This window comes from Pleurodeles waltl, chromosome 7 (genome assembly GCF_031143425.1).
Source record: "Pleurodeles waltl isolate 20211129_DDA chromosome 7, aPleWal1.hap1.20221129, whole genome shotgun sequence".
NCBI classification, from domain to species: domain Eukaryota; kingdom Metazoa; phylum Chordata; class Amphibia; order Caudata; family Salamandridae; genus Pleurodeles; species Pleurodeles waltl.
The window spans coordinates 525416391-525436711 of NC_090446.1; positions in this window are offsets into that span (position 1 = coordinate 525416391).

Here is a 20321-nt window from a genome sequence, read left to right on the forward strand (position 1 = left end):
CCTTCAGGTGTTGCTAGCCTATCTTCTCTCCTAAGTAGCCAAACCCTCTTTTCTGGCTATTTAGGGTCTCTGCTTTGGGGAATTCCTTAGATAACGAATGCAAGAGCTCATCCGAGTTCCTCTGCATCTCTCTCTTCACCTTCTGCCAAGGAATCGACTGCTGACTGCGCTGGAAGCCTGCAAAACTGCAACAAAGTAGCGAAGACGACTACTGCAACTCTGTAACGCTGATCCTGCCGCCTTCTCGACTGCTTTCCTGGTGGTGCATGCTGTGGGGTTAGTCTGCCTCCTCTCTGCACTAGAAGCTCCGAAGAAATCTCCCGTGGGTCGACGGAATCGTCCCCCTGCAACCGCAGGCACCAAAGAACTGCATCACCGGTCCCCTGGGTCTCCTCTCAGCACGACGAGCGAGGTCCCTTGAATCCAGCAACTCTGTCCAAGTGACTCCCACAGTCCAGTAACTCTTCGGTCCAAGTTTGGTGGAGGTAAGTCTTGCCTCCCCACACCAGACTGCATTGCTGGGAACCGCGTCTTTTGCAGCTACTCCGGCCTCTGTGCACTTCCGGCGGAAATCCTTTGTGCACAGCCAAGCCAGGGTCCACGGCACTCTAAGCTGCATTGCACAACCTTCTAAGTTGTCCTCCGGCGGCATGGGACTCCTTTGTGCAACTTCGGGTGAGCACAGTTTCACTCCTCTTTGTAGTGCCTGTTCCGGCACTTCTGGGGGTGTTGCCTGCTTCTGAGAGGGCTCCTTCTCTTCCTGGGCGCCCCCTCTGTCCCCTGACGCAATTGGCGACATCCTGGTTCCCCCTGGGCCACAGCAGCATCCAAAAACCCTAACAGCATGATTTGCAGCTAGCAAGGCTTGTTTGCGGTATTTCTTCAGGAAAATACATCTGCACGACTCTCCACGGCGTGAGGAACCCATCCTCCAAAGGGGAAGTTTCTAGCCCTTGTGGTTCCTGCAGAATCCTCAGCTTCTACTGTCCAGTAGCAGCTTCTTTGCACCCACAGCTGGCATTTCCTGGGCATCTGCCCATCTCCGACTTCCTTGTGACTTTTGGACTTGGTCCCCTTGTTCCACAAGTACCCTCGACTGGAAATCCATTGTTTTTGCATTGCTGGTTTGTGTCTTTCCTGCAGAATTCCCCTATCACAACTTCTGTGCTCTTTGGGGAACTTTAGTGCACTTTGCACTCACTTTTCAGGGTCTTGGGGTGGGCTATTTATCTAACCCTCACTGTTTTCTTACAGTCCCAGCGACCCTCTACAAGGTCACATAGGTTTGGGGTCCATTCGTGGTTCGCATTCCACTTTTGGAGTATATGGTTTGTGTTGCCCCTATCCCTATGTGTCCCCATTGCATTCTATTGTAACTATACATTGTTTGCACTGTTTTCTAATACTATACTGCATATTTCTGGTATTGTGTACATATATCTTGTGTATATTTGCTATCCTCATACTGAGGGTACTCACTGAGATACTTTTGGCATATTGTCATAAAAATAAAGTACCTTTATTTTTAGTATATCTGTGTATTGTGTTTTCTTATGATGTTGTGCATATGACACTAGTGGTACTGTAGGAGCTTCACTCGTCTCCTAGTTCAGCCTAAGCTGCTCTGCTAAGCTACCATTATCTATCAGCCTAAGCTGCTGGACACCCTATACACTAATAAGTGATAACTGGGCCTGGTGCAAGGTGTAAGTACCCCTTGGTACTCACTACAAGCCAGTCCAGCCTCCTACAAGTGCCAACTCTGGTCTTATCTTGTTCAATGAGCATATTAACCAACAGTTCTCTACAGGGATTCTTCCCTACCCCTAAACCTCTTTCAATGCAGAGACTCCTTGCTCCTTTCCAGCTAAGGTTATCATAAGCAAGTTTGGACAGATCAACAGTTTGGCCTGTGCCAGACATTTTAGAAAGTTTTTAAGGGTTAGAAAAAGAAAGAAAAAGTTTTTAGAACTTTTTAAAGAACAGAACAAAACTTTTAAAACTTTTTAAGAACTTTTTTGAAAGTTTAGATGTACTTTTCAGCACTTAGTAAAATAAGTGAGAGAAGAAAAGCAAAACTTTTTGGTTAGGTGTACATACACTGAACTTGTTTTGTATATTCTTCTCTTATGAAAAGTACAATGACAAAAGTGGTAAGTAGTTGCAAAGTACTTATCCCATCGCTGCACAACCAATGTAGGAGGCTGGACTGGCTTGTAGTGAGTACCAAGGGGTACTTACACCTTGCACCAGGCCCAGGTATCCCTTATTAGTGTAGAGGGGTGTCTAGCAGCTTAGGCTGATGGAAAAGGTAGCTTAGCAGAGCAGCTTAGGCTGAACTAGGAGACGAGTGAAGCTCCTACAGTACCACTAGTGTCCTATGCACAATATCATAAGAAAACACAATACAGAGATATACTAAAAATAAAGGTACTTTATTTTTATGACAATATGCCAAAAGTATCTCAGTGAGTACCCTCAGTATGAGGATAGCAAATATACACAAGATATATGTACACAATACCAAAATATGCAGTAATAGCAATAGAAAACAGTGCAAACAATGTATAGTCACAATAGAATGCAATGGGAGCACATAGGGATAGGGGCAACACAAACCATGTACTCTAGAAGTGGAATGCGAACCACGAATGGAGCCCAAACCTATGTGAGCTCGTAGAGGGTCGCTGGGACTGTAAGAAAACAGTGAGGGTTAGAAAAATAGCCCACCTCAAGACCCTGAAAAGTGGGTGCAAAGTGCACCTAAGTTCCCCAAAGAGCACAGAAGTCGTGATAGGGGAATTCTGCCAGAAATAACAACACCAACAATGCAACAACTATGGATTTCCTGACGAGAGTACCTGTGGAACAAGGGGACCAACTCCAAGAGTCACGATCAAGTCGGGAGTGGGCAGATGCCCAGGAAATGCCAGCTGTGGGTGCAAAGAAGCTGCCACCGGATGGTAGAAGCTGAGGATTCTGCAAGAACGACAAGGGCTAGAAACTTCCCCTTTGGAGGATGGATGTCCCACATGAAGAGTCGTGCAGAAGTGTTTTCCCGCAGAAAGACCGCAAACAAGCCTTGCTAGCTGCAAGGGTTGCGGTTAGGGTTTTTGGATGCTGCTGTGGCCCAGGAGGGACCAGGATGTCACCAATTGCGTGAGGGGACAGAGGGGGCGTCCAGCAAGACAAAGAGCCCACTCAGAAGCAAGCAGCACCCGCAGAAGTGCCGGAACAGGCTCTATGAAGTGGAGTGAACCGGAGCTCACCCTAAGTTGCACAAGAGGGTCCCACGAAGCCGGAGGACAACTCAGGAGGTCGTGCAATGCAGTTTAGAGTGCCGGGGACCCAGCCTTGGCTGTGCACAAAGGAAATCATCGGTGAGTGCACAGGAGCCGGAGTAGCTGCAAAACACGCGGTTCCCAGCAATGCAGTCTAGCGTGGGGAGGCAAGGACTTACCTCCACCAAACTTGGACTGAAGAGTCACTGGACTGTGGGAGTCACTTGGACAGAGTTGCTGAGTTCAAGGAACCTCGCTCGTCGTGCTGAGAGGAGACCCAGAGGACCGGTGATGCAGTTCTTTGGTGCAAGCGGTTGCAGGGGGAAGATTCCGTCGACCCACGGGAGATTTCTTCGGAGCTTCTAGTGCAGAGAGGAGGCAGACTACCCCCACAGCATGCACCACCAGGAAAGCAGTCGAGAAAGCCGCAGGATCAGCGTTACAAGGTCGCAGTAGTCGTCGTTGCTACTTTGTTGCAGTTTTGCAGGCTTCCAGCGCGGTCAGCAGTCGATTCCTTGGCAGAAGGTGAAGAGAGAGATGCAGAGAAACTCGGATGAGCTCTTGCATTCGTCATCTAAGGAATTCCCCAAAGCAGAGACCCTAAATAGCCAGAAAAGGAGGTTTGGCTACTTAGGAGAGAGGATAGGCTAGCAACACCTGAAGGAGCCTATCAGAAGGAGTCTCTGACGTCACCTGCTGGCCCTGGCCACTCATAGCAGTCCAGTGTGCCAGCAGCACCTCTGTTTCCAAGATGGCAGAGGTCTGGAGCACACTGGAGGAGCCCTGGGAACCTCCCAGGGGAGGTGCAGGTCAGGGGAGTGGTCACTCCCCTTTCCTTTGTCCTGTTTCGCGCCAGAGCAGGGCTGAGGGATCCCTGAACCGGTGTAGACTGGCTTATGCAGAGATGGGCACCATCTGTGCCCATCAAAGCATTTCCAGAGGCTGGGGGAGGCTACTCCTCCCCAGCCCTGACACCTTATTCCAAAGGGAGAGGGTGTAACACCCTCTCTCTGAGGAAGTCCTTTGTTCTGCCTTCCTGGGCCAAGCCTGGCTGGACTCCAGGAGGGCAGAAACCTGTCTGAGGGGTTGGCAGCAGCAGCAGCTGCAGTGAAACCCAGAGAAAGGCAGTTTGGCAGTACCTGGGTATGTGCTAGAGACCTGGGGAATCATGGGATTGTCTCCCCAATACCAGGATGGCATTGGGGGGGGGGGGCAATTCCATGATCTTAGACATGTTACATGGCCATATTCGGAGTTACCATTGTGAAGCTATACATAGGTAGTGACCTATGTATAGTGCACGCGTGTAATGGTGTCCCGCGCTCACAAATTACGGGGAATTTGCCCTGAACAATGTGGGAGCACCTTGGCTAGTGCCAGGGTGCCCACATGTAGGAAAGTACCATCTTGCCTGGCATGTTACCCCCATTTTTTCACTATATATATTGTTTCAGTTGTATATGTCACTGGGACCCTGCCAGCCAGGGCCCCAGTGCTCATAAGTGTGTGACCTATAGGTATGTGTTCCCTGTGTGATGCCTAACTGTCTCACTGAGGCTCTGCTAATCAGAACCTCAGTGGTTATGCTCTCTCATTCCTTTCAAATTGTCATTAACAGGCTAGTGACCAATTTTACCAATTCACATTGGCTTACTGGAACACCCTTATAATTCCCTAGTATATGGTACTGAGGTACCAAGGGTATTGGGGTTCCAGGAGATCCCTATGGGCTGCAGCATTTCTTTTGCCACCCATAGGGAGCTCTGACAATTCTTACACAGGCCTGCCACTGCAGCCTGAGTGAAATAACGTCCACGTTATTTCACAGCCATTTTACACTGCACTTAAGTAACTTATAAGTCACCTATATGTCTAACCTTTACCTGGTAAAGGTTGGGTGCTAAGTTACTTAGTGTGTGGGCACCCTGGCACTAGCCAAGGTGCCCGCACATGGTTCAGGGCCAATTCCCCGGACTTTGTGAGTGCGGGGATACCATTACACGCGTGCACTACATATAGGTCACTACCTATGTGTAGCTTCACAATGGTAACTCTGAATATGGCCATGTAACATGTCTAAGATCATGGAATTGCCCCCTCTATGCCATCCTGGCATTGTTGGTGCAATCCCATGATCCCACGGGTCTCTAGCACAGACCCTGGCTCTGCCAAACTGCCTTTCCCGGGGTCTCACTGCAGCTGCTGCTGCTGCCAACCCCTCAGACAGGCTTCTGCCCTCCTGGGGTCCAGCCAGGCCTGGCCAAGGATGGCAGAACAAAGGACTTCATCTGAGAGAGGGTGTTACACCCTCTCCCTTTGGAAAATGGTGTGAAGGCAGGGGAGGAGTAGCCTCCCCCAGCCTCTGGAAATGCTTTCATGGGCACACATGGTGCCCATTTCTGCATAAGCCAGTCTACACCGGTTCAGGGACCCCTCAGCCCTGCTCTGGCGCGAAACTGGACAAAGGGAAGGGGAGTGACCACTCCCGTGACCTGCACCTCCCCTGGGAGGTGCCCAGAGCTCCTCCAGTGTGCTCCAGACCTCTGCCATCTTGGAAACAGAGGTGCTGCTGGCACACTGGACTGCTCTGAGTGGCCAGGGCCAGCAGGTGACGTCAGAGACTCCTTCTGATAGGCTCCTTCAGGTGTTGCTAGCCTATCTTCTCTCCTAAGTAGCCAAACCCTCTTTTCTGGCTATTTAGGGTCTCTGCTTTGGGGATTTCCTTAGATAACGAATGCAAGAGCTCATCTGAGTTCCTCTGCATCTCTCTCTTCACCTTCTGCCAAGGAATCGACTGCTGACCGCGCTGGAAGCCTGCAAAACTGCAACAAAGTAGCGAAGACGACTACTGCAACTCTGTAACGCTGATCCTGCCGCCTTCTCGACTGCTTTCCTGGTGGTGCATGCTGTGGGGGTAGTCTGCCTACTCTCTGCACTAGAAGCTCCGAAGAAATCTCCCGTGGGTCGGCGGATTCGTCCCCCTGCAACCGCAGGCACTAAAGAACTGCATCACCGTTACCCTGGGTCTCCTCTCAGCACGACGAGTGAGGTCCCTTGAATCCAGCAACTCTGTCCAAGTGACTCCCACAGTCCAGTGACTCTTCAGTCCAAGTTTGGTGGAGGTAAGTCCTTGCCTCCCCACGCCAGACTGCATTGCTGGGAGCAGCGACTTTTGCAGCTACTCCGGCCTCCGTGCACTTCCGGCGGAAATCCTTAGTGCACAGTCCAGCCTGGGTCCACGGCACTCTAACCTGCATTGCACGACCTCCTAAGTTGTCCTCCGGCGACGTGGGACTCCTTTGTGCGACTTCGGGTGAGCACTGTTTCACTCCACTTCGTAGTGCCTGATCCGGCACTTCTGTGGGTGCTGCCTGCTTCTGAGAGGGCTCCTTGTCTTGCATGACCCCCCCTCTGTCCCCAGACGCAATTGGCGACATCCTGGTCCCTCCTGGGCCACAGCAGCATCCAAAAACACTAACCGCACGACTTGCAGCTAGCAAGGCTTGTTTGCGGTCTTTGTTCAGGAAAACACTTCTGCACGACTCTCCACGGCGTGAGGGATCCGTCCTCCAAAGGGGAAGTTCCTAGCCCTTGTCGTTCCTGCAGAAACCTCAGCTTCTACTGTCCAGTAGCAGCTTCTTTGCACCCACAGCTGGCATTTCCTGGGCATCTGCCCATCTCCGACTTACTTGTGACTTTTGGACTTGGTCCCCTTGTTCCACAGGTACCCTCAACTGGAAATCCATTGTTGTTGCATTGCTGGTTTGTGTCTTTCCTGCAGAATTCCCCTATCACGACTTCTATGTCCTTTGGGGAACTTTAGTGCACTTTGCACTCACTTTTCAGGGTCTTGGGGTGGGCTATTTTTCTAACCCTTACTATTTTCTAATAGTCCCAGCGACCCTCTACAAGGTCACATAGGTTTGGGGTCCATTTGTGGTTCGCATTCCACTTTTGGAGTATACGGTTTGTGTTGCCCCTATCCCTATGTGTCCCCATTGCATCCTATTGTAACTATACAGTGTTTGCACTGTTTTCTAATACTATTACTGCATATTTTGGTATTGTGTACATATATCTTGTGTATATTTCCTATCCTCTCACTGAGGGTACACTCTAAGATACTTTGGCATATTGTCATAAAAATAAAGTACCTTTATTTTTAGTATAACTGTGTATTGTGTTTTCTTATGATATTGTGCATATGACACTAAGTGGTACTGTAGTAGCTTCACACGTCTCCTAGTTCAGCCTAAGCTGCTCTGCTAAGCTACCATTATCTATCAGCCTAAGCTGCTAGACACCCTCTACACTAATAAGGGATAACTGGGCCTGGTGCAAGGTGCAAGTACCCCTTGGTACTCACTACAAGCCAGTCCAGCCTCCTACATTGGTTGTGCAGTGGTGGGATAAGTGCTTTGAGACTACTTACCACTCTTGTCATTGTACTTTTCATAAGAGAAAAATATACAAAACAAGGTCAGTGTATATACACATAGCCAAAAAGTTTTGCATTTCCTCTTTTCACTCTTTTCTAAGTGCTGAAAAGTACTTATAACTTTCTAAAAAGTTCTAAAAAGTTTAAAAAGTTTTTTTTCTCTGTCTTTCTAAAAGCTCTGACAAACTTTTTATCTTTTACTATCACTTTAACTCTCCCTAAAAATGTCTGGCACAGGCCAAAATGTTGATCTGTCCAAACTTGCATATGACAACCTTAGCTGGAAAAGAGCAAGGAGTCTCTGTATAGAGAGAGGTTTGAGTGTAGGGAAGAATCCTTCCTTGGAACTGTTACTTAACATGCTTAGAGAACAGGATAAGGCCATAGGTGCCTCATCTGTTGAAAAAGTACCTAATAGTTCTCAATCTGATTCAGGGACTCCCCCAGGAAAAGATTCAGGAAAGAAACTTCCTAGCCTGCCCATTATTAGACAGTCTAGCATAGTTGGTAATGATGATGAGCCACACCATACAAATAGTGTTGTCTCACATCATAGCAAAAGCATTTATTCTCACCATACTGGTAGTAATGTTTCTGTTAACCAAGCTGTTAGGGTGGCTTCTGTAAGGGACAGGTCTCCTTCTGTTCATTCCCATCATACCTCTGTATCTAGGAATGTCCCTCCCACCAACCCTGATGACAGAATGTTAGAGAGGGAACTCAATAAGTTGAGGGTGGAACAAACCAGACTGAAGCTTAAAAAGCAACAGCTGGATTTGGATAGACAGTCTTTTGAATTAGAGAAGGAAAGACAGAAGTTGGGTTTAGATACCCATGGTGGCAGCAGCAGTATTCCCCATAGTCATCCTGCAAAAGAGCATGATTCCAGGAATCTGCACAAGATAGTTCCCCCTTATAAGGAGGGGGATGACATTAACAAGTGGTTTGCTGCACTTGAGAGGGCCTGTGTTGTACAGGATGTCCCTCAAAGGCAGTGGGCTGCTATCCTATGGCTATCATTTAGTGGAAAAGGTAGGGATAGGCTCCTTACTGTGAAAGAAAATGATGCTAATAATTTCCAACTTCTTAAGAATGCACTCCTGGATGGTTATGGCTTAACCACTGAACAGTACAGGATAAAGTTCAGAGAGACCAAAAAGGAGTCTTCACAAGACTGGGTTGATTTCATTGACCATTCAGTGAAGGCCTTGGAGGGGTGGTTACATGGCAGTAAAGTTACTGATTATGACAGCCTGTATAACCTAATCCTGAGAGAGCATATTCTTAATAATTGTGTGTCTGATTTGTTGCACCAGTACTTGGTGGACTCTGATCTGACCTCTCCCCAAGAATTGGGAAAGAAGGCAGACAAATGGGTCAGAACAAGAGTGAACAGAAAAGTTCATACAGGGGGTGACAAAGATGGCAACAAAAAGAAGGATGGTAAGTCTTCAGACAAGGGTGGGGACAAATCAAAAAATGAGTCTTCATCAGGCCCACAAAAACACTCTGGTGGGGGTGGTGGGTCCAAATCCTCCTTTAATCAGAACAAGGAAAATAAACCATGGTGCTATTTATGTAAAATAAAAGGCCATTGGACAACAGATCCCAGTTGTCCAAAGAAAGGCACCACTGCTCCTACCACTACAACCCCTACTGCTACACCTAGTGTCCCTACTAATAGCAGTGGTGGTGGGAGCAAACCTACTAATAGCCAATCCAAGGGAGTAGCTGGGCTCACTTTTGGTAATTTAGTTGGGGTTGGCCTTGTTAGGGAGGCCACAGAGGCTGTGTTAGTCTCTGAGGGGGCTATTGATTTAGCCACCTTAGTTGCTTGTCCCCTTAATATGGATAAGTACAAGCAGCTACCCCTAATAAATGGTGTTGAGGTTCAGGCCTACAGGGACACTGGTGCCAGTGTGACTATGGTCATAGAGAAACTGGTCCACCCAGAACAACACCTACTTGGTCACCAGTACCAAGTAACCGATGCTCACAACAACACACTTAGCCACCCCATGGCTGTTGTAAATCTCAACTGGGGGGGGGGTTACTGGTCCGAAGAAAGTTGTGGTAGCTTCAGATTTACCTGTAGACTGCCTATTAGGGAATGATTTGGAGACATCAGCTTGGTCAGATGTGGAGTTGGAGGCCCATGCAGCAATGCTGGGCATCCCAGGGCATATTTTTGCTTTGACAAGGGCTCAGGCCAAAAAGCAAAAAGGACAGGGAAGCTTGGATCCTGGAACAATGGACCAAGTGCTCCCTAAAGCTAGGGCTAGTAAAAGCAAACCACTTCCTACTATCCCTCCCTCTACAGTGGATTCTACTTCTGAGGAAGAAGAATTCCCTCCCTGTGCAGAACCTACACCAGAGGAGCTGGAAGCAGACACTGCTGAGCTTTTGGGTGAAGGGGGGCCTGCCAGAGAGGAGCTGAGTGTGGCACAGCAAACCTGTCCCACATTAGAGGGTCTCAGACAGCAAGCTGTCAAACAGGCTAATGGGGATGTCAGTGACTCTCACAGAGTTTACTGGGAGGACAACCTCTTGTACACTGAGCATAGGGATCCTAAACCTGGAGCTGCCAGGAGATTAGTGATTCCTCAGGAGTACAGAAAGTTCCTCCTAACAGTGGCACATGACATTCCCTTAGCTGGGCATCTAGGACAAATGAAAACTTGGGACAGGCTTGTTCCCCTGTTTCATTGGCCTAGGATGTCTGAGGACACAAAGGAATTTTGTAAGTCCTGTGAAACCTGTCAAGCCAGTGGCAAGACAGGTGGCACCCCAAAGGCACCCCTTATCCCACTGCCTGTGGTTGGGGTTCCCTTTGAAAGGGTAGGGGTTGACATAGTTGGCCCCCTTGACCCTCCTACTGCTTCAGGCAATAGGTTTATCTTAGTGGTAGTGGACCATGCCACAAGATATCCTGAAGCTATTCCTTTAAGGACCACTACAGCACCTGCAGTGGCAAAGGCCCTCCTGGGAATATTTTCCAGGGTGGGCTTCCCAAAGGAAGTGGTATCAGACAGGGGAAGCAATTTCATGTCTGCATACTTAAAGGCCATGTGGAAGGAGTGTGGTGTAACGTACAAGTTCACAACACCCTATCATCCACAAACAAATGGACTGGTGGAGAGATTTAATAAAACTCTCAAAGGCATGATTATGGGTCTCCCTGAAAAACTCCGCAGGAGATGGGATATCCTTCTACCATGCCTCCTTTTTGCCTACAGGGAGGTACCCCAGAAAGGAGTGGGCTTCAGCCCCTTTGAACTTCTTTTTGGACACCCTGTTAGGGGTCCACTCACACTTGTAAAGGAGGGTTGGGAACCACCTTTAAAAGATCCTAAGCAGGATATTGTGGATTATGTACTTGGCCTCAGATCAAGGATGGCTGAGTACATGAAAAAGGCCAGTAAAAACCTTCAGGCCAGCCAAGAGCTCCAGAAGCAATGGCATGATCTGAAGGCTGTTTTGGTTCAGTACCAACCAGGGCAGAAAGTGTGGGTCTTGGAGCCTGTGGCCCCAAGAGCACTCCAAGATAAATGGAGTGGTCCCCACACAATTGTTGAAAAGAAGGGAGAAGTCACCTATTTAGTTGACTTAGGCACTGCCAGGAGTCCCCTTAGGGTGCTCCATGTCAACCGCCTAAAACCCTACTATGACAGGGCTGATCTCACCCTGCTCATGGCAACTGATGAGGGACAGGAAGAAGACAGTGATCCTCTACCTGATCTCTTCTCTTCCACAGAACAAGATGCTCTTGTGGAAGGTGTAGTTTTGGCTGATTGTCTTACTGCTGAGCAGAAAGATAATTGCATAAATCTCCTAGATCAATTCTCTGAACTCTTCTCTACTGTGCCAGGTACCACTTCTTGGTGTGAGCACACTATAGATACTGGAGACAGTTTACCTGTCAAAAGTAAGATCTATAGGCAGCCTGACCATGTCAGGGACTGCATAAAGCAAGAGGTCCATAAAATGTTAGAACTAGGAGTGGTTGAGCACTCTGACAGTCCATGGGCTTCTCCTGTGGTACTGGTACCAAAACCCCATTCCAAAGATGGAAAGAAGGAAATGCGGTTTTGTGTAGACTATAGAGGTCTCAACTTGGTAACCAAAACTGATGCTCACCCTATACCCAGGGCAGATGAGCTCATAGATACACTGGCATCTGCCAAGTATCTAAGCACTTTTGATTTGACTGCAGGGTATTGGCAGATCAAATTGTCAGAAGATGCTAAACCTAAGACTGCATTTTCTACCATTGGAGGACATTACCAGTTTACTGTAATGCCTTTTGGTTTGAAAAATGCACCTGCCACTTTTCAGAGGTTGGTGAACACAGTCCTGCAAGGGCTAGAAGCTTTCAGTGCAGCATATTTGGATGATATAGCTGTCTTTAGCTCCAGCTGGGATGATCACCTGGTCCACCTATGGAAAGTTTTGGAGGCCCTGCAAAAGGCAGGCCTCACTATCAAGGCTTCAAAGTGCCAGATAGGGCAGGGTAAGGTGGTTTATCTGGGACACCTTGTTGGTGGGGAACAGATTGCACCACTTCAGGGGAAAATCCAAACAATTATTGATTGGGTTCCCCCTACCACTCAGACTCAGGTGAGAGCCTTCCTAGGCCTCACTGGGTATTACAGGAGGTTCATTAAGAACTATGGCTCCATTGCAGCCCCTCTTAATGACCTCACATCCAAGAAAATGCCTAAAAAGGTATTATGGACAGCAAACTGTCAGAAAGCTTTTGAGGAGCTGAAGCAGGCCATGTGCTCTGCACCTGTCCTGAAAAGCCCTTGTTACTCTAAAAAATTCTATGTCCAAACTGATGCATCTGAATTAGGAGTAGGGGCAGTCCTATCACAACTTAATTCTGAGGGCCAGGATCAACCTGTTGCTTTTATTAGTAGAAGGTTGACCCCTAGAGAAAAGCGTTGGTCTGCCATTGAGAGGGAGGCCTTTGCTGTGGTCTGGGCTCTGAAGAAGTTGAGGCCATACCTGTTTGGCACTCACTTCATTGTTCAGACAGACCACAAACCTCTACTTTGGCTAAAACAAATGAAAGGTGAAAATCCTAAATTGTTGAGGTGGTCCATATCCCTACAGGGAATGGACTATACAGTGCAACATAGACCTGGGAGTAGCCACTCCAATGCAGATGGACTCTCCAGATATTTCCACTTATACAATGAAGACTCATCAGGTCATGGCTAGTCTTATTGTCCTTCGTTTGGGGTGGGGTTGTGTAGGAAAGTACCATCTTGCCTGGCATGTTACCCCCATTTTTCACTGTATATATGTTGTTTTAGTTGTATGTGTCACTGGGACCCTGGTAACCCAGGGCCCCAGTGCTCATAAGTGTGCCTGAATGTGTTACCTGTGTAGTGACTAACTGTCTCACTGAGGCTCTGCTAACCAGAACCTCAGTGGTTATGCTCTCTCATTTCTTTCCAAATTGTCACTGACAGGCTAGTGACCATTTTTACCAATTTACATTGGCTTACTGGAACACCCTTATAATTCCCTAGTATATGGTACTGAGGTACCCAGGGTATTGGGGTTCCAGGAGATCCCTAGGGGCTGCAGCATTTCTTTTGCCACCCATAGGGAGCTCTGACAATTCTTACACAGGCCTGCCACTGCAGCCTGAGTGAAATAAAGTCCACGTTATTTCACAGCCATTTTACGCTGCACTTAAGTAACTTATAAGTCACCTATATGTCTAACCTTTACCTGGTAAAGGTTAGGTGCAAAGTTACTTAGTGTGAGGGCACCCTGGCACTAGCCAAGGTGCCCCCACATTGTTCAGAGCCAATTCCCTGAACTTTGTGAGTGCGGGGACACCATTACACGCGTGCACTACATATAGGTCACTACCTATATGTAGCTTCACAATGGTAACTCCGAATATGGCCATGTAACATGTCTATGATCATGGAATTGCCCCCTCTATGCCATCCTGGCATAGTTGGCACAATCCCATGATCCCAGTGGTCTGTAGCACAGACCCTGGTACTGCCAAACTGCCCTTCCTGGGGTTTCACTGCAGCTGCTGCTGCTGCCAACCCCTCAGACAGGCAGCTGCCCTCCTGGGGTCCAGCCAGGCCTGGCCCAGGATGGCAGAACAAAGAACTTCCTCTGAGAGAGGGTGTGACACCCTCTCCCTTTGGAAAATGGTGTGAAGGCAGGGGAGGAGTAGCCTCCCCCAGCCTCTGGAAATGCTTTGTTGGGCACAGAGGTGCCCAATTCTGCATAAGCCAGTCTACACCGGTTCAGGGGACCCCTTAGCCCTGCTCTGGCGCGAAACTGGACAAAGGAAAGGGGAGTGACCACTCCCCTGACCTGCACCTCCCCTGGGAGGTGTCCAGAGCTCCTCCAGTGTGCTCCAGACCTCTGCCATCTTGGAAACAGAGGTGCTGCTGGCACACTGGACTGCTCTGAGTGGCCAGTGCCACCAGGTGACGTCAGAGACTCCTTGTGATAGGCTCCTTCAGGTGTTGCTAGCCTATCCTCTCTCCTAGGTAGCCAAACCCTCTTTTCTGGCTATTTAGGGTCTCTGTCTCTTGGGATTCCTTAGATAACGAATGCAAGAGCTCATCCGAGTTCCTCTGCATCTCTCTCTTCATCTTCTGATAAGGAATCGACTGCTGACCGCGCTGGAAGCCTGCAAACCTGCAACATAGTAGCAAAGACGACTACTGCAACTCTGTAACGCTGATCCTGCTGCCTTCTCGACTGTTTTCCTGCTTGTGCATGCTGTGGGGGTAGTCTGCCTCCACTCTGCACCAGAAGCTCCGAAGAAATCTCCCGTGGGTCGACGGAATCTTCCCCCTGCAACCGCAGGCACCAAAAAGCTGCATTACCGGTCCCTTGGGTCTCCTCTCAGCACGACGAGCGAGGTCCCTCGAATCCAGCAACTCTGTCCAAGTGACCCCCACAGTCCAGTGACTCTTCAGTCCAAGTTTGGTGGAGGTAAGTCCTTGCCTCAACCTCGCTGGGCTGCATTGCTGGGAACCGCGACTTTGCAGCTACTCCGGCCCCTGTGCACTTCCGGCGGAAATCCTTTGTGCACAGCCAAGCCTGGGTCCACGGCACTCTAACCTGCATTGCACGACTTTCTAAGTTGGTCTCCGGCGACGTGGGACTCCTTTGTGCAACTTCGGCGAGCACCGTTTCACGCATCCTTGTAGTGCCTGTTTCTGGCACTTCTCCGGGTACTACCTGCTGATAAGAGGGCTCCTTGTCTTGCTCGACGTCCCCTCTACCCCCTGGTCCAATTTGCGACCTCCTGGTCCCTCCTGGGCCACAGCAGCGTCCAAAAACGCTAACCGCACGATTTGCAGCTAGCAAGGCTTGTTGGCATTCTTTCGGCGGGAAAACACATCTACACAACTCTACAATGCAAGCGGAATCGGTCCTCCAAAGGGGAAGTCTCTAGCCCTTTGCGTTCCTGCAGAAACCGCAGCTTCTTCAGTCCAGTCGAAGCTTCTTTGCAACCGCAGCTGGCATTTCCTGGGCATCTGCCCATCTCCGACTTGCTTGTGACTTTTGGACTTGGTCCCCTTGTTCCACAGGTACCCCAGATTGGAAATCCAGCATTGTTGCATTGGTCTTTGTGTCTTTCCTGCCTTATTCCCCTATCACGACTTCTTTGTCCTTTGGGGAACTTTAGTGCACTTTGCACTCACTTTTCAGGGTCTTGGGGTGGGCTATTTTTCTAACCCTCACTATTTTCTAATAGTCCCAGCGACCCTCTACAAGGTCACATAGGTTTGGGGTCCATTCGTGGTTCGCATTCCACTTTTGGAGTATATGGTTTGTGTTGCCCCTATCCCTATGTGTCTCCATTGCATCCTATTGTAACTATACATTGTTTGCACTGTTTTCTAAGACTATACTGTATATTTTTGCTATTGTGTATATATATCTTGTGTATATTTCCTATCCTCTCACTGAGGGTACACTCTGAGATACTTTGGCATATTGTCATAAAACTAAAGTACCTTTATTTTTAGTATAACTGTGTATTGTGTTTTCTTATGATATTGTGCATATGACACTAAGTGGTACTGTAGTAGCTTCACACGTCTCCTAGTTCAGCCTAAGCTGCTCTGCTAAGCTACCATTATCTATCAGCCTAAGCTGCTAGACACCCTATATACTAATAAGGGATAACTGGGCCTGGTGCAAGGTGCAAGTACCCCTAGGTACTCACTACAAGCCAGTCCAGCCTCCTACATTGGTTGTGCAGCGGTGGGATAAGTGCTTTGAGACTACTTACCACTCTTGTCATTGTACTTTTCATAAGAGAAAAATATACAAAACAAGTTCAGTGTATATACACATTGCCAAAAAGTTTTTCATTTCCTCTTTTCACTCTTTTCTAAGTGCTGAAAAGTACTTCTAACTTTCTAAAAAGTTCTAAAAAGTTTTAAAAGTTTTTTTCTCTGTCTTTCTAAAAGCTCTGACAAACTTTTTTCTCTCTTTCTATCACTTTAACTCTCTCTAAAAATGTCTGGCACAGGCCAAAATGTTGATCTGTCCAAACTTGCATATGATCACCTTAGCTGGAAAGGAGCAAGGAGTCTCTGCATAGAGAGAGGTTTGAGTGAGGGAAGAATCCTTCCTTGGAATTGTTACTTAACATGCTTATAAAACAAGATAAGGCAAGAAGTGCCCCATCTGTTGAAAAAGTAGCTAATGGTTCCCAATCTGATCCAGGGACTCCCCCAGGAAAAGATTCAGGAAAGAAACTTCCTAGCCTGCCCATTACTAGACAGTCTAGCATAGTTGGTAATGATGAAGAGCCACACCATACAAATAGTGTTGTCTCACATCATAGCAAAAGCATTTATTCACACCACAGTGGTACTGATGTTTCTGTTAGCCAAGCTGTTAGGGTGCCCTCTGTAAGGGACAGGTCTCCTTCTGTCCATTCTCACCATACTTCTGTTTCAAGGCATGTCCCTCCCACCCACCCTGATGACAGATTGTTAGAAAGGGAGCTCAATAGATTGAGAGTGGAACAAACCAGACTGAAGCTCAAGAAGCAACAGCTGGATTTGGATAGACAGACTTTAGAAGTAGAGAAGGAGAGACAGAAACTGGGTTTAGAAACCCATGGTGGCAGCAGCAGTATTCCCCATAGTCATCCTGCAAAAGAGCATGATTCCAGGAATCTGCACAAGATAGTTCCCCCTTATAAGGAGGGGGATGACATTAACAAGTGGTTTGCTGCACTTGAGAGGGCCTGTGCTGTACAGGATGTCCCTCAAAGGAAGTGGGCTGCTATCCTATGGCTATCATTTAGTGGAAAAGGTAGGGATAGGCTCCTTACTGTAAAAGAAAATGAAGCTAATGATTACAAAGTTCTTAAGAATGCACTCCTGGATGGTTATGGCTTAACCACTGAACAATACAGGATAAAGTTCAGAGAGACCAAAAAGGAGTCTTCACAAGACTGGGTTGATTTCATTGACCATTCAGTGAAGGCCTTGGAGGGGTGGTTACATGGCAGTAAAGTTACTGATTATGACAGCCTGTATAACTTGATCCTGAGAGAGCATATTCTTAATAATTGTGTGTCTGATTTGTTGCACCAGTACTTGGTGGACTCTGATCTGACCTCTCCCCAAGAATTGGGAAAGAAGGCAGACAAATGGGTCAGAACAAGGGTGAACAGAAAAGTTCATACAGGGGGTGACAAAGATGGCAGCAAGAAGAAGGATGGTAAGTCTTCAGACAAGGGTGGGGACAAATCTAAAAATGAGTCTTCATCAGGCCCACAAAAACACTCTGGTGGGGGTGGTGGGCCCAAATCCTCTTCTAATCAAAACAAGGAAAAGAAACCATGGTGCTATTTATGTAAAATAAAAGGCCATTGGACAACAGATCCCAGTTGTCCAAAGAAAGGCACCAAGCCTCCTACCACTACAACCCCTACTGCTACACCTAGTGTCCCTACTAATAGCAGTGGTGGTGGGAGCAAACCTACTAATAGCCAATCCAAGGGAGTAGCTGGGCTCACTATTGGTAACTTAGTTGGGGTTGGCCTTGTTAGGGAGGCCACAGAGGCTGTGTTAGTCTCTGAGGGGGCTATTGATTTAGCCACCTTAGTTGCTTGTCCCCTTAATATGGATAAGTACAAGCAGCTACCCCTAATAAATGGTGTTGAGGTTCAGGCCTACAGGGACACTGGAGCCAGTGTGACTATGGTCATAGAGAAACTGGTCCACCCTGAACAACACCTACTTGGTCACCAGTACCAAGTAACCGATGCTCACAACAACACACTTAGCCACCCAATGGCTGTTGTAAATCTCAACTGGGGGGGGGTTACTGGTCCAAAGAAAGTTGTGGTAGCTTCAGATTTACCTGTAGACTGTCTATTAGGGAATGCTTTGGAGACATCAGCTTGGTCAGATGTGGAGTTGGAGGCCCATGCAGCAATGCTGGGCATCCCAGGGCATATTTTTGCTTTGACAAGGGCTCAGGCCAAAAAGCAAAAAGGACAGGGAAGCTTGGATCCTGGAAGAATGGAACAAGTGCTCCCTAAAGCTAGGGCTAGTAGAAGCAAACCACTTCCTACTATCCCTCCCTCTACAGTGGATTCAACTTCTGAGGAAGAAGAATTCCCTCCCTGTGCAGAACCTACACCAGAGGAGCTTCAAGCAGACACTGCTGAACTTTTGGGTGAAGGGGGGCCTGCCAGGGAGGAGATGAGTGTGGCACAGCAAACCTGTCCCACATTAGAGGGTCTCAGACAGCAAGCTGTCAAACAGGCTAATGGGGATGTCAGTGACTCTCACAGAGTTTACTGGGAGGACAACCTCTTGTACACTGAGGCAAGGGATCCTAAACCTGGAACTGCCAGGAGATTAGTGATCCCTCAGGAGTACAGAAAGTTCCTCCTAACTCTTGCACACGACATTCCCCTAGCTGGGCACCTGGGACAAATGAAAACTTGGGACAGACTGGTTCCATTGTTTCATTGGCCTAGGATGTCTGAGGACACAAAAGATTTTTGTAAGTCCTGTGAAACCTGTCAAGCCAGTGGCAAGACAGGTGGCACTCCAAAGGCACCGCTTATTCCACTGCCTGTGGTTGGGGTACCCTTTGAAAGGGTAGGGGTTGACATAGTTGGCCCCCTTGACCCTCCTACTGCTTCAGGCAATAGGTTTATCTTGGTGGTAGTGGACCATGCCACAAGATATCCTGAAGCAATTCCTTTAAGGACCACTACAGCGCCTGCAGTGGCAAAGGCCCTCCTGGAAATATTTTCTAGGGTGGGCTTCCCAAAGGAAGTAGTATCAGACAGAGGAAGCAATTTCATGTCTGCATACTTAAAGGCCATGTGGAAGGAGTGTGGTGTGACTTACAAGTTCACTACACCCTATCATCCACAAACAAATGGACTGGTGGAGAGATTTAATAAAACTCTCAAAGGCATGATTATGGGTCTCCCTGAAAAACTCTGCAGGAGATGGGATATCCTCTTACCATGCCTCCTTTTTGCCTACAGGGAGGTACCCCAGAAAGGAGTGGGCTTCAGCCCCTTTGAACTTCTTTTTGGACACCCTGTTAGGGGTCCACTCACCCTTGTAAAGGAGGGTTGGGAACAACCTTTAAAAGCTCCTAAGCAAGATATTGTGGATTATGTACTTGGCCTCAGATCAAGGATGGCTGAGTATATGAAAAAGGCCAGTAAAAACCTTCAGGCCAGCCAAGAGCTCCAGAAGCAATGGCATGATCAGAAGGCTGTTTTGGTTCAGTACCAACCAGGGCAGAAAGTGTGGGTCTTGGAGCCTGTGGCCCCAAGAGCACTCCAAGATAAATGGAGTGGACCCCACATAATTGTTGAAAAGAAGGGTGAAGTCACCTACTTAGTTGAATTAGGCACTGCCAGGAGTCCCCTTAGGGTGTTCCATGTCAATCGCCTGAAACCCTACTATGACAGGGCTGATCTCACCCTGCTCATGGCAACTGATGAGGGACAGGAAGAAGACAGTGATCCTCTACCTGATCTCTTCTCTTCCACAGAACAAGATGCTCTTGTGGAAGGTGTAGTTTTGGCTGATTGTCTTACTGCTGAGCCGAAAGACCATTGCATAAATCTCCTAGATCAATTCTCTGAACTATTCTCTACTGTGCCAGGCACCACTTCTTGGTGTGAGCACACTATAGATACTGGAGACAGTTTACCTGTCAAAAGTAAGATCTATAGGCAGCCTGACCATGTCAGGGACTGCATAAAGCAAGAGGTGCAGAAAATGTTAGAGCTGGGAGTGGTTGAGCACTCTGAAAGTCCATGGGCTTCTCCTGTGGTACTTGTACCAAAACCCCATTCCAAAGATGGAAAGAAGGAAATGCGGTTTTGTGTAGACTATAGAGGTCTCAACCTTGTAACCAAAACTGATGCTCACCCTATGAGCTCATAGATACACTGGCATCTGCCAAGTATCTAAGCACTTTTGATTTGACTGCAGGGTATTGGCAGATCAAATTGTCAGAAGATGCTAAACCTAAAACTGCATTTTCAACCATTGGAGGCCATTACCAATTTACAGTAATGCCTTTTGGTTTGAAAAATGCAC